Source organism: Schistocerca americana, chromosome 1 (genome assembly GCF_021461395.2).
Source record: "Schistocerca americana isolate TAMUIC-IGC-003095 chromosome 1, iqSchAmer2.1, whole genome shotgun sequence".
NCBI classification, from domain to species: domain Eukaryota; kingdom Metazoa; phylum Arthropoda; class Insecta; order Orthoptera; family Acrididae; genus Schistocerca; species Schistocerca americana.
The window spans coordinates 1,019,557,129-1,019,569,180 of record NC_060119.1 but is presented as its reverse complement, the minus strand read 5'-3'; the positions used below and the strand labels follow the sequence as shown (position 1 = coordinate 1,019,569,180).

The 12,052-nt window shown below is 42.0% G+C and overlaps 1 protein-coding gene across 1 annotated transcript in view; it reads right to left on the bottom strand.

Moving 5' to 3' along the window:
• LOC124616383 (frequenin-1) overlaps window positions 1-12,052 on the bottom strand; it is a 274,518-nt gene that overhangs the window by 238,346 nt on the left and 24,120 nt on the right. The window lies entirely within an intron of this gene.

The window sequence follows — 12,052 nt, the reverse complement described above, 5'->3', positions numbered from 1 at the left end:
GTGACAGTTTACCCTAAATAACGAAAAGTGTGAGGTCATCTACATGAGTGCGAAAAGGAACTCGTTAAACTTCCGTTACACGATAAATCAGTCTAATCTAAAAGTCGTAAATTCAACTAAATACCTAGGTATTACAATTACGAACAACTTGGAAAGAACACAAAGAAAATGTTGTGGGGAAGGCTAACCAAAGGCTGCGTTTTATTGGCAGGACACATACTAAGGAGACTGCCTAGATTACGCTTGTCCGTCCTCGCCGGCCGCGGTGGCCGTGCGGTTCTAGGCGCTCCAGTCCGGAGCCGCGCTGTTGCTACGGTCGCAGGTTCGAATCCTGCCTCGGGCATGGGTGTATGTGATGTCCTTAGGTTAGTTAGGTTTCAGTAGTTCTAAGTTCTAGGGGACTGAGGACCACAGCAGTTGAGTCCCATAGTGCTCAGAGCCATTTGAACCATTTTTTTGTCCGTCCTCTTTTAGAATACTGCTGCGCGGTGTGGGATCCTTACCAGGTAGGACTGACGGAGTACATTGAAAAAGTGCAAAGAATGGCAGCACGTTTTGTATTATCGTGAAACATGGGAGAGAGTGTCACAGAAATGATATAGGATTTGGGCTGGAAATCATTAAAAGAAAGGCGTTTTTCGTTGCGACGGAACCTTCTCACGAAATTCCAATCGCGAACTTTCTCGTCCGAATGCGAAAATATTTTGTTGACACCGAGTTACATAGGGCAGAACGATTACCACGATAAAATAAGGGAAATCAGAGCTCGTACGGAAAGGTATAGGTGTTCATTCTTTCCGCGCGCTATGCGAGATTGGAATAATAGACAATTGTGATGGTGGTTCGATGAACCCTCCGCCAGGCACTTAAATGTGATTTGCAGAGTATCCATGTAGATGTAGATGTAGATGTAGAAGCATTTTTAGTCGCAGAGAGCGTCCACCTAGTAACGCGCGATATTAACTGCTAATGGTAAAATACGTCGAGACAGAGATAATGTGTTGCCACGAACGTGAGTCCGTTGCCGCATTTACGTGCCCTTGTATCGGCCATTAGCTTCGATGGCAAATTTACTGCAGGGTTATTTGTTGCATATTGAGAGGTCTGTGGCTCTCTTCTCCTTAGAACGCTCTCCTGTATCAAGAATTTCGCATGGTAACTCAGACATGGTAACATCACAACAAACAACACTGAACAAAACGTTTTAAAGGACGTCATATTCACCATTGACTGTTGAAATCTCTACAGTCAACGGTGAACATGATGTTCTTCAATAAATTCTACATGACTGTGAACTCCAAACATGGGATGAACAAAACTATTCAGGTTTTCTCCGGGATATGTTGCTTTTTACGGATATTCTGCTAAGAAGTGACCTTGTGATTTATTGAAGTTTTGAAAGCTAATATTTTTCCATCCTCAGGTGGTCCTGATGACAGTCAAAATGTAGAAGACGGTACCCGGCAAGAAACCCGACGTCAGTTCCGGACATGATACTAAGCACAGAACCCGGCACGTGGTAGAGAAAATGACTTGCTGTTAAGTCATTTATTATGTGTATAAAATAGATAAGCCAAAATGTAAAATAATCATAAAAGTACTTTACATCCAGGTGATTACTCAAAACACACGTTGAAAAACCTTCAACGACACCCATTGAATGGATGACAGTATTACTCGATGAACCAAACCAACGCAATAACTTATGGGGGCGAGCGGCATTTCCTTGGCCCGGAGGCCCGAGATGGCACTGTCTGAATGACTCAGCGTTCAGCGGACTGTACGTGCCGAGTGCCCGATGTTCATCGCCCGCCTCACTTTCTCACTTTACGGCTTTGCGCGGAAGGATGGACGCGCGGAAGGCTCCCGCCAGAAAACGCCCCGGAGGGGCTGTAAACCCGCTCGTGACCTCGCTTTTATTGACACTCCGGCTCCGAATAATTTCCCGGAACACCCGTCTCCCAAAAATAGCACTTTAAAAGGTATGGCGGTATCATTCGTGTTTTCTCGACCGTTAAGTTTGAATTATCTCCTTTAAAGAACGCTGCTCGCGCGCGGAAAATTCTCTCTCTCGTTCTTTGGAACACATGCCACAGCAGGTGACTCACACGTTCTTGCAGTAAGCGAGTGGCTAGTGGCTTCACAGAAATTTCACCGATACAAAGGCTAGACAGTAGAAACTGTGGATGTGTACCATCTAAAATGTGTAAAAACAACATAAGACATTAATCATTTTGTTCATGGTAAGAAACCGGGGAGAATTACGGTCAGTTTGCGACATTCGTCAGCCATGGTAAACAACGACAAAATACACTATACGATCAGCAGTTCCAGAATTAAGTACCTGATTAGCGCATTTTAAATATAGCCAATTCATTGAAAATATAAGTCTCCACTAACTAAGGTTGACATATTAAAGTAACTTTATTGAGAACTAGAATATCAATAATAGCCACTTTTTAACCATTTTCGGTTGTTCCAATCACAGTTCGTCTCTGAATTATGTCGCATTTGCCATTCGAAGGATGAGTGATTCAGTTTTCGTGTTACGTATGTATCGTGCTTGATGTTATGTGATTCGTGGGCAACCTAGAAAAAACTACAGTCCCCAGAACACTCTCGTTTTTTTCAACGTGACTGGTATACACACTAATTAAAAGTATCTAAAAAGCAACCATGTCTGAGAGACTACCGCTACGAAGACTGATAGTTAGCGTGATATTTTTTCTATTATAAAAGGACAAAATGTAAATTTGGAAGGATCACACGATGGTCCTTAATATAGCCTTAATGGTAGCAGCAGTCGAAACAGCTACACATATAACATAGGTATCAGGCATGGAACGTTAAGAACTGGTGCCTATTTCGACGAGAAGTTTGATATCAGTCATCTGTCCTTTTTAAGAGATTATTTCAATAGGTAGGCCACCCATAATGCGACAAAAAGTTAATTTTCCAGCATTGGGCTGTTACTGTAAGTAAAGAAAAAGTACTGTAAGGCTTCTTAACAGTATGTACGAAGATCTAACTTTCCATACAAATGGTGCGCTGCAGTTTTAAGTTGTAGCATTTCGATAAAAGCCCTCCGGACAAAATATTGGTTCCATCTTAAAAAAACAAACTGTTCGCTATGGAGCACTGTAGACGGTGTCCAACTTGTACCAGACTTATATAGAATCCCAAAGAAGATTATAAGTGGAGACGAGAGAGAGTATCAGAAAGGAGCTTTCATGAAAAATCCTCGCAGATGAAAACTGTATTCCAGACCAGGACTCGAACCCAGGAGCTTTGCTTCTTGGGGGCGAGTACTCTACGAAAGCTTCCCTAGCCCGACTCAGTGCCCGTCTTCACAGTTTTACTTCCGTCAGTAACTCATCTGTCATGAGTCGTGCTAGAGCATTTGCCTCCAAGAGGCAAAGGTCCCTGGATCGAGCCTCGATCCAGCACACAGTTTTAAGCTGCCAGGAAGTTCAGTATCAGCGCATACTCCACTACAGAGTGAAAATTCATTTTGGAGGAGTTATCGTGTCTGGATCTGCCGTTCATCACATCATTAATGCAGCTGCAGGAATTGTTGGTGCATCGACGTTGACCTTCTAACGTGTGTACAGCGTTTCCTGTAACACTCGCGCCAAGTAACACTTAATGTGATCAATGGTCTTGAAATGACTGACAGAGAACGAAGATCAGTTTCAATGCTAACGTAGGGTGGGTGATGGTTTTGTGATCCTCTTCAGGTGTTTTTTGTAGCATCACTTGGATCCACTCATTTGAGTTATCATGAACATGAATCAGGAAATTCATTTGAACTGTCTCAGTGACAAAGTATTGCCATGCCTCGCAAATATTAATGATGAGTATACTGTGGGCACGCATTCATTCAAGGTGACATTATCCAAATTCACAGGTTTCACTAACACTCGGTCATCCAATGGAACATCGACTGGTCTGCTAAAACACACGATCTTAAACCACAAGAAATTCCAGGAACTATATGAGAAAGTTGGCGCAATGTAGCTACCAACGTCACAGAAATTAGATAGCTCCGTCATTTCCCTGTCATTGATTGACATTTTGTACGGTCTGCTTAGGGTTGCAGGATGCTTGTCCAGTTACACAGAAAATTTCTGTTATTATCTCTTCACGAAACGGGATTCCTGCTTCTGTATACAGCGGAAAACACAAAAGCTGAGCATCCTAATTTTTTCGCGGTTTTGAATGTACAGTGTATTATCTCCCTCGCAGAATTCCTTACAGAAGGAAACAACAACCCATAATTTATCGCATTTTTTGCGTGAATTGTCGGTTTTGTAAAGAGAGATTACCGTGAAACTGTAATACATTTTTAGCACTCTACATGCATCTCACAGCTACAGAACTGTTGTACTACGTAATTTTGAAGACTTCTCATTAACCTCTTGTTCGTTACGAGCTCGCTGTTGCTTTCGAAAGCGAGGAGTCTCATTGTACGTGACGTGTAACGGAATGTGAAAAGCAAATCCTTCCCTCGGCGCCCTCGAAGTAAAATGGAGTGCTTTGCGTGCGATAAGCGGTTTGTAGAGAATGCCCGCCGTGCGCCGGCTGAGATAAAAGGATTAATGGAGGCTACGGCGGCCGGCTGGCTACACTGGCTGGGCTGCCCGCCACTGCCGGACACTCGGGGAGCAGATAGCGCTGCGGGCTGCCCACCCAACAGGCGCACGCGCTCCGGGTCTGCGCGATGCCAGAGACAGTCGCATTGTTGGAGTTCAGAAAGAAAGAGCCGCGAGAACTGAGAGGGGAAAACTTTGAATTTAATGGAGTCCGGACTACCTACACCTGCCATATTATGTTTATGGAACGTGTACGCCACACGCACTATCAGAGGAAATTTCTTTGGTCTCACATGGTGATCATAGTATGAAAGCTTTCACGACCGGATGACATATCTTCTGGTAAACCTTCCGGGATGTATGGTCGTGGTCCGTGAAACTCTTCAGCTCCTAACGTTTCGTCCAGAGCTGCGCTGGACATTTTCAGAGGGGTGTTTCTCCTCCGGTGAGTCTTGCCGACTGACGGGTCGGACGTCTGAGAGCAACTTATATATCGTAGAAAGTGGGCGTGACCAGAGTTACACGTGATATGCATAGATAATCTTTGTCAGAGATAAAACTTAACAATCGATCGTAATCTCGTCACGGATAAAACTGTCTAGCAATTCTGTAGTGCTACTGTCGAAATATCACTAAGTTTCATGGTCTCTTCGTTTCGATTAAAATTATCCCTACGTTTATATATTTCAATTGCTTCTCTACAAAGCCGTGGGTAATACTTCGTCGTCGTAGATAAAATTTTTGTTTCGGAAAACTTCACTTGATGATTTCCTGGATGAAAAGCGTGTTCTGCTACAGCCGATTTATCTGTTTTTCCTGTTTTAAAAGATAACCGCGCTCCTCTATCAGCCAGTGGCGTATATAAAATTCCGTGTACATGTGGTAAAGTTTATGTTGGAACAACAAAAAGAAGCGTAACTACACGGTTAAAAGAACACAGAAGTCTTTGCCGATTAGGAAAAACAGATAAATCGGCTGTAGCAGAACACGCTTTTCAGCCAGGAAATCATCAAGTGAAGTTTTCCGAAACAAAAATTTTATCTACGACGACGAACTATTACCCACGGCTTTGCAGAGAAGCAATTGAAATATATAAATATAGGGATAATTTTAATCGGAAAGAAGAGACCATTAAACTTAATGATATTTGGACAGTAGCACTACAGAATTGCTAGACAGTTTTATCCGTGACGAGATTACGGTCGATAGTTAAGTTTTATCTCTGACAAAGATTATCTCTGCATATCACGTGTAACTCTGGTCACGCCCACGTTCTACGATATATAAGTCGCTCTCAGACGTCCGACCCGTCAGTCGGCAAGACTCACCGGAGGAGAAACACCCCTCTGAAGATGTCCAGCGCAGCTCTGGACGAAACGTTAGGAGCTGAAGAGTTTCATGGACCACGACCTTACATCCCGGAAGGTTTACCTCACATGGTGAGTATGAAGATATTTTGTCAAAGAGATTTCAACACACTGGCAGTATATCAGGCAGTGTTTTAATAACTGAAAATTATTATAATAACCTTATCGCCAACTTCTGTTGATGCTGACCTTTAATTTTTTGGTATACAATCTGAAAAGGGTCCGTTACACTTTTCTTTTCGCGTGCGCCACTTATTGTTCTCCGTGTGAGACACAGTATTCTTTCAAATTCTTTAAGGAGGACGTTCACGGAAAAACACAAACAATTTGAAAGATGCACCAAATCCACGATTCTGAATAGACGACAATGAAATTTTGAGCCATGATTTACATAAATTAACACAATTACTGTTAAGTTCCTTGGATTATACATACGTACTTACTTTTATGGAATTTAAAAGTTTTATTTTCTAAAAATAAATATATGTGCTCTTGTCTCAGAAACTATTCAAGAGATTTCTGCAACATTTTCTGTCTAATATCTTTGCATTTAGTAAGCTTCTCTTATGAATTTTTTTAATACATCAAATAGGAGACCTTTAATAATTTTTCAAATATAATTTCGGAAGCATAAATAAAAATTCATGAAAAATTTCAAGAATTTTTCTCCATAGCTCAACTTACATTCAGAATTTCCAAATTTCCTCTTGAGACAAAATCTGTTGGATTTATAGAAAAAAAAAGTGTACAAAATATCATAATTTTAGCCTCAATATATTCTGAGGAAAAGCTACATAAACTTTATCAAATCTAATTTTCAGGATATGCAATTTAAAGTGGAACCTAACATTTTCTCTTATGCCAACTCTTCAGAAGGACCCATACTGGTACTTGGAGTCTCTTTCCCTTCAAGACTTCTCTTCTGGTTTCTTGTTTTCTGTCTTCTTTCCTTTAACATGTCTTCAACTGACTTTTCAGCTGTAGAGAAACGCTGTAGATCTATTTTTCTCAAGATTTCTTGATTGAAATTTCCTATCTTAAAGCTTATTCTCTCTAATACTTTCATGCTCCCTACGTTCCCATCATTAAATACAAGAGCTGCATTACAAGTGGCAATTCTGACAACTGTAGCAGATGAAAATGTTATTTTAGGGCACTGGTCCCATATGAGCGAATTTACAGACGCGTGTGGATTCTGGGTTTTGATATTAACACACAGTTTAGAAGTCCAGGATAGGCCAGAAATCTGTAAGTGGGCTTGACAACATACAAGATACAATAGGCTTTTTGGACGAGTTGTTCCTCTGTCCTTACTACGTTGCTCAACTCGTCGGTTAAGACGATCCTGGCGGAGTGCGAACCAATGCGATTTTGGAAGAACATTCAACAAGATTCGTTGACATCAACGAGTATTCATAAAAGCTTGTTAGCATTATAGAAACACTCGTTCTACTCCTGAACGTTTAAGACGGTTTTTTCAGTGAGCGCATCGATACGATATGTGCCGTTTCCAAGTTGTGGTCTAGAATATTCGAGACTATTCTAAAATACTCAAAAAAATTCGTCCACACTCGAGAATATTCGTAAAAGTTCGAGAATGTTATAGAACACTTCACCTGAAGACGACTGGTAGGGAACTTGTTGAAACGTTGCCGCAGAAAGACGCCTTTAGTCGGCTGACAATCAAAGAAGACTTCATCCTATTACAGAAAAATTTCAAATTTTTTCGCTTGAAAAACACATTGATGCCCAAAGAGACAGAAGATATCCTGATGACGGCAAGGACGGCATGCCAACCAAACCACAAAGCTGACACAAAATAACCTCTATAGTGCACAACGAGGGAACCAAGGGTAGCATCAGACACTAAAATCAGCCATTGGCGGTGGGCGATTTTGTGAGTACCTTAACATCACTCACAAACTAATTTATTATGAAAATACTTTGATAAAACCTGTAAAATGAAGTGCTGAGCTACCACTCAAAATTTTTGGTCTTCACTGCCACACATGAGAATGTTCCATACATCGTAAGAAAGCCCATTTGCCGAAAACCCAGAAAAATCTCCAATTATGGTTCTTTTAGTAGCTTCGATGTTTTGTCTAGTTTGCCTCTCCAAATCCTGTTTCCTCTCAGCATTCCTCTTTTTCTAACTGACTATGAAGGATTACCTATTTTGTAGAGCCATGGATTTTAATAATTTCCCTTTGTTGTAAACTCTAAGTTGTAGAGTATATTATACGCTTAAACTACCAAGCGGTCATGTGCAAAGGAACAAGACACATTTGCAAAGACAGTTGATACCAAAGACAGAGCACCATTATATACACAACCGAAGCCTACCAAAATCTAATTCAGTAACGAAAGAACTAATTTTCAGAGATACGATGAAGAATTTTTGAAGAAACGTCTTTATGGTCGTATAAAGAATAAGACTGTGAAGGTGATTTGGAACAGAGTTTTGATCCTCAGATCAAAATAGCTTCTTTACATAGGCTGCTTCCACACAACCTCAGTGCTGTTATTAACGCGGCCGGCGTTATTCTCATATATATCTTCTTGGAGGTTTCTTCACTTTAAATCTTGATTACTAATCATGCCATATTGGCACTGAATTTACAACACATTAATAAAGATACAAGAAAGAACCCAGGAGAGAGATACTGGTAGATTCAGCTCTGTGAGAGCGGGTCGTAAGTCGGGACCAGAAGAGCTCAGTCGTCAGATGAGCACTTGGTCGCAAGGGACAAAGATCTCAGTGCAGAGTTCCGGACTGGCATACACTGTTAAAATGCCAGGAAGTTTCAGATTAGCGCACGCTGTCCCGAACGGTGAAAATTCATTCTAGTACACTTGTGTGCAAAACTTAAGTAGGAAAGTATCACGGCCAAGTAAAATAGCTCAATAAAACTTGGACCAAAAGCAGGAAGAAGTACTACAGTATGGTACAGAATGTAACTGAGTGAAATACCAATCATACGAACAGAGCTGACACTTTTTTTCAGAGACAATAAATGCACTGAACTGACAGCAGTGCATGCTGTGCAGCATGTTCCCATGATGGCCACAAAGTTGGTAAGGTGTTCCTGTGGTTTGGCGCCCCATTCCTCCAGCAGCGTGATTGACAACTGTTGGATGATAGTCGGGTACGTGAGCGTGCTGCAACACGTCCCCCCACAGTATTCCACACTTGCTCGATGGCTTTTAAGTCGGGGAATGCGGAAGAGCAGACCATTCACCAACTATACTTTTGTTCCAAAAGCTCCTCCGCCTGCTCTTCAATGCGGTTGCCCATTGTTATCCATAAAGGTGAAGTCAGGGCCGATTGCAACCCTAGAAAGAAGCACGTGGGGAAGGAATACAGTGTCACACAAACGTTGATCGTTGAGTGTATTGTATTCCATGTACGCTCATACAACATTAATCCCCCGTCCACCATGACACCTTGACCGCCAAGATGATCTCGTTCGACAGCTTTCCTGGGTGAATTACGTACACCCATAAGGCGAGAGGGGCGAACACGGAACGTGGTCCAGCATGTTCGATTTGATGATCCAGGTTCCGCCTTTTTTAATATGAAAGGGACCATCGTAAATTGCGGGGACTTCGGTGTTATCATTGTCTTTGAAGAAAACTGTCGTTTCTGTTCGTCTCATCGCGTATTTGTTTTGGTTAGCTCCTGTATTGCACTGTACTGAACTGTAATATAGGCTACACCTTTCTATGTATGGCCTAGGTTCCATAAAGGCTTACTTGACAAAGAGACACCATGGAAAAGCTACTTTCGTCCTCAAGTTTTGTAAAACCACTGTAGTTGTGTAATCTTAGCCATTTTATTGTATCGTTTGTATTTCATTACTCTGGCATCAGACCTTTCTTCTTTCACCAAATACCCTAATTTCGATATCTAAGCGTGGACACCTTACTTTGTTTATTAAAGCTTCACAAGGTTCTGTATTTCACAGGTTTCTGCTATAGGTGGCAAATGTGTACACCGTCGAGGCTACAGGACGTTGTCTCAGACATTTTACTTCTTTCCGCTAACACTACACAGATGAGCCAAAACTTCATGTCCAAGGCCCCCACGGTGAGGCTGGATGCCGCCTGGTGGCGTTGTCGGCACGAGACACGTTAACGAAAGTATGTAAGCGGAGCAGACACGGACGGGAGATCACCCTAGCGGAGATTTTAATAAAAGGCAGATACTATTACGCAGAGCCTGTGAAAGAGTATCTGGAAAACGCCAAAGTTCGTCAAATGTTAAAGTGCTACTATCGTGAGCATCTACAAAAAGACGTAGAAGGACAGTGAAACTACCACTAGATGCTAAATGGTTGAACGTAATCGACTCTTCACAGAACGATGGGTTAAATTAGGACAGATAGTGATCTGCGATATCTCTGCCGAAAAAACACTGAGACCTGGTTGGTAGGTAGTCAGGGAGCGCACTGGATAAGGTTTAGGTTGGGGATGGGGCCGTAAACAGCTACTGTGAGTTGCACAGTCAAACACACAACTTTATTTTTCTAAGAACCTCTTATTTCCACATTTTCTTTAAAGATCACTATTAAACAAAACGGCTGAAGGCCTTGTTAAAGAAAACTTGAGATGCTTTCTGGGCTGAAGGCCCAAAACCACACAGCAAACACAAGAACGACTGAAGACCTGACTTAGAAATCAAAGCAATTAAAATAGAAGGTAAAAATTTTAAAAAAATCATGCAATGAAAACAATTAACGGCTGAAGGTCTACACTACACGCCTGAAGGACATCTATAGTTAAGGCACATTAATAAACTATTTTTTCTAAGCAAGAAAATTTCTTTTTAAACTTACAACGGAACGGCCAAAGCCTTACTAACTTATTGCACGGCTGAAGGCCACAAACGAATTTGAAACAACAGCTGAAGGCCTGAACAAGAAGTCAGATAAATAATTTAGAATAAACGCCTAGCTTCTTATAAAATTTTTTCTTTGGAGAATGCACACGGCTGAAGGCCTTATTAAGGAATTCACGCAAATTCTCGGCTGAAGACCACACATAACACATGGAACAACTAACGGCTTAAGCCCTGGATTACAAACAATTTCTAAGAAAAATTTATTTTTTCTGAAACAATCAATGCTCAAAATTTTAATTTAACACGGCTGACGGCCTTCATGTACATTGTAAAGAAAACTGAATTAATACACAGCCAAAGTCCTCGCACAATACATCAAATAAAATGAAAATCACATTTTAAAACAAACAGAACAAGTGGTACCCAGAAGTGTTCCAAGGGTAGGCATGGAAGGTAGCTCAAATGTAAGGTAAGGTGTGAGAGGCAGCCAAGAGTTGAAGTTAGGTAATCGGATGGCAACCCAAACTATGGACGGCCCAAGCACCGACCAACAATTTAACCAATTCCCTTCCGTCTGACCAATGGTACAAGGACGGAGAATATCGGCTGAGGACGAGAATACGAACAGCACTAAACGCCAAGAAATTGGCGTCTAAAAACAGCCAGTGAAACAATAACGACTCTAAGCAAACATGAACCAAACAACTTAAAAGGCTGTCGAATTACACGCCATACTGGACACCAACAACACGACGACGGAAAGGCACATAGCCTACAGCTGCAGGCAACTGGAGCGTTAACGGCCACAGGGCAGAAAATACCGCAGGTGCACTTCACTGATAAGTAACAGTTAATTTAATAATTAATCACAACATAGGAAGATGGCTGCAAGATTTCGCCGACTCCAACACATCATATGATGCTGCTAGCCCGAACAGCCAAGGGGGAACAACCCGCAAATGAACGAAGAGATGTCACAATAGTTGAGGTTTCATAACAGATTAACTGATCACTCAACTTCAGGGTCCAGGTTCGGTGGGAAACGAACTTGTCGCTCTCGCAGCCAGCGCCTCAGTATCCGACAGCGCGTGCACACTGCCAGCAGCCCCGGCCTGGCCTGGCGTCTGCTCGGTCCCCACCGACTCACTAGCTCACACGCCACCACCCACAAATACTAGCGGTAACACGACAGTACTAGTATGGATAAGCGCTGCTGCTGCCACTCAAGGAGGCAAGCCAGCAACTTGGTTACG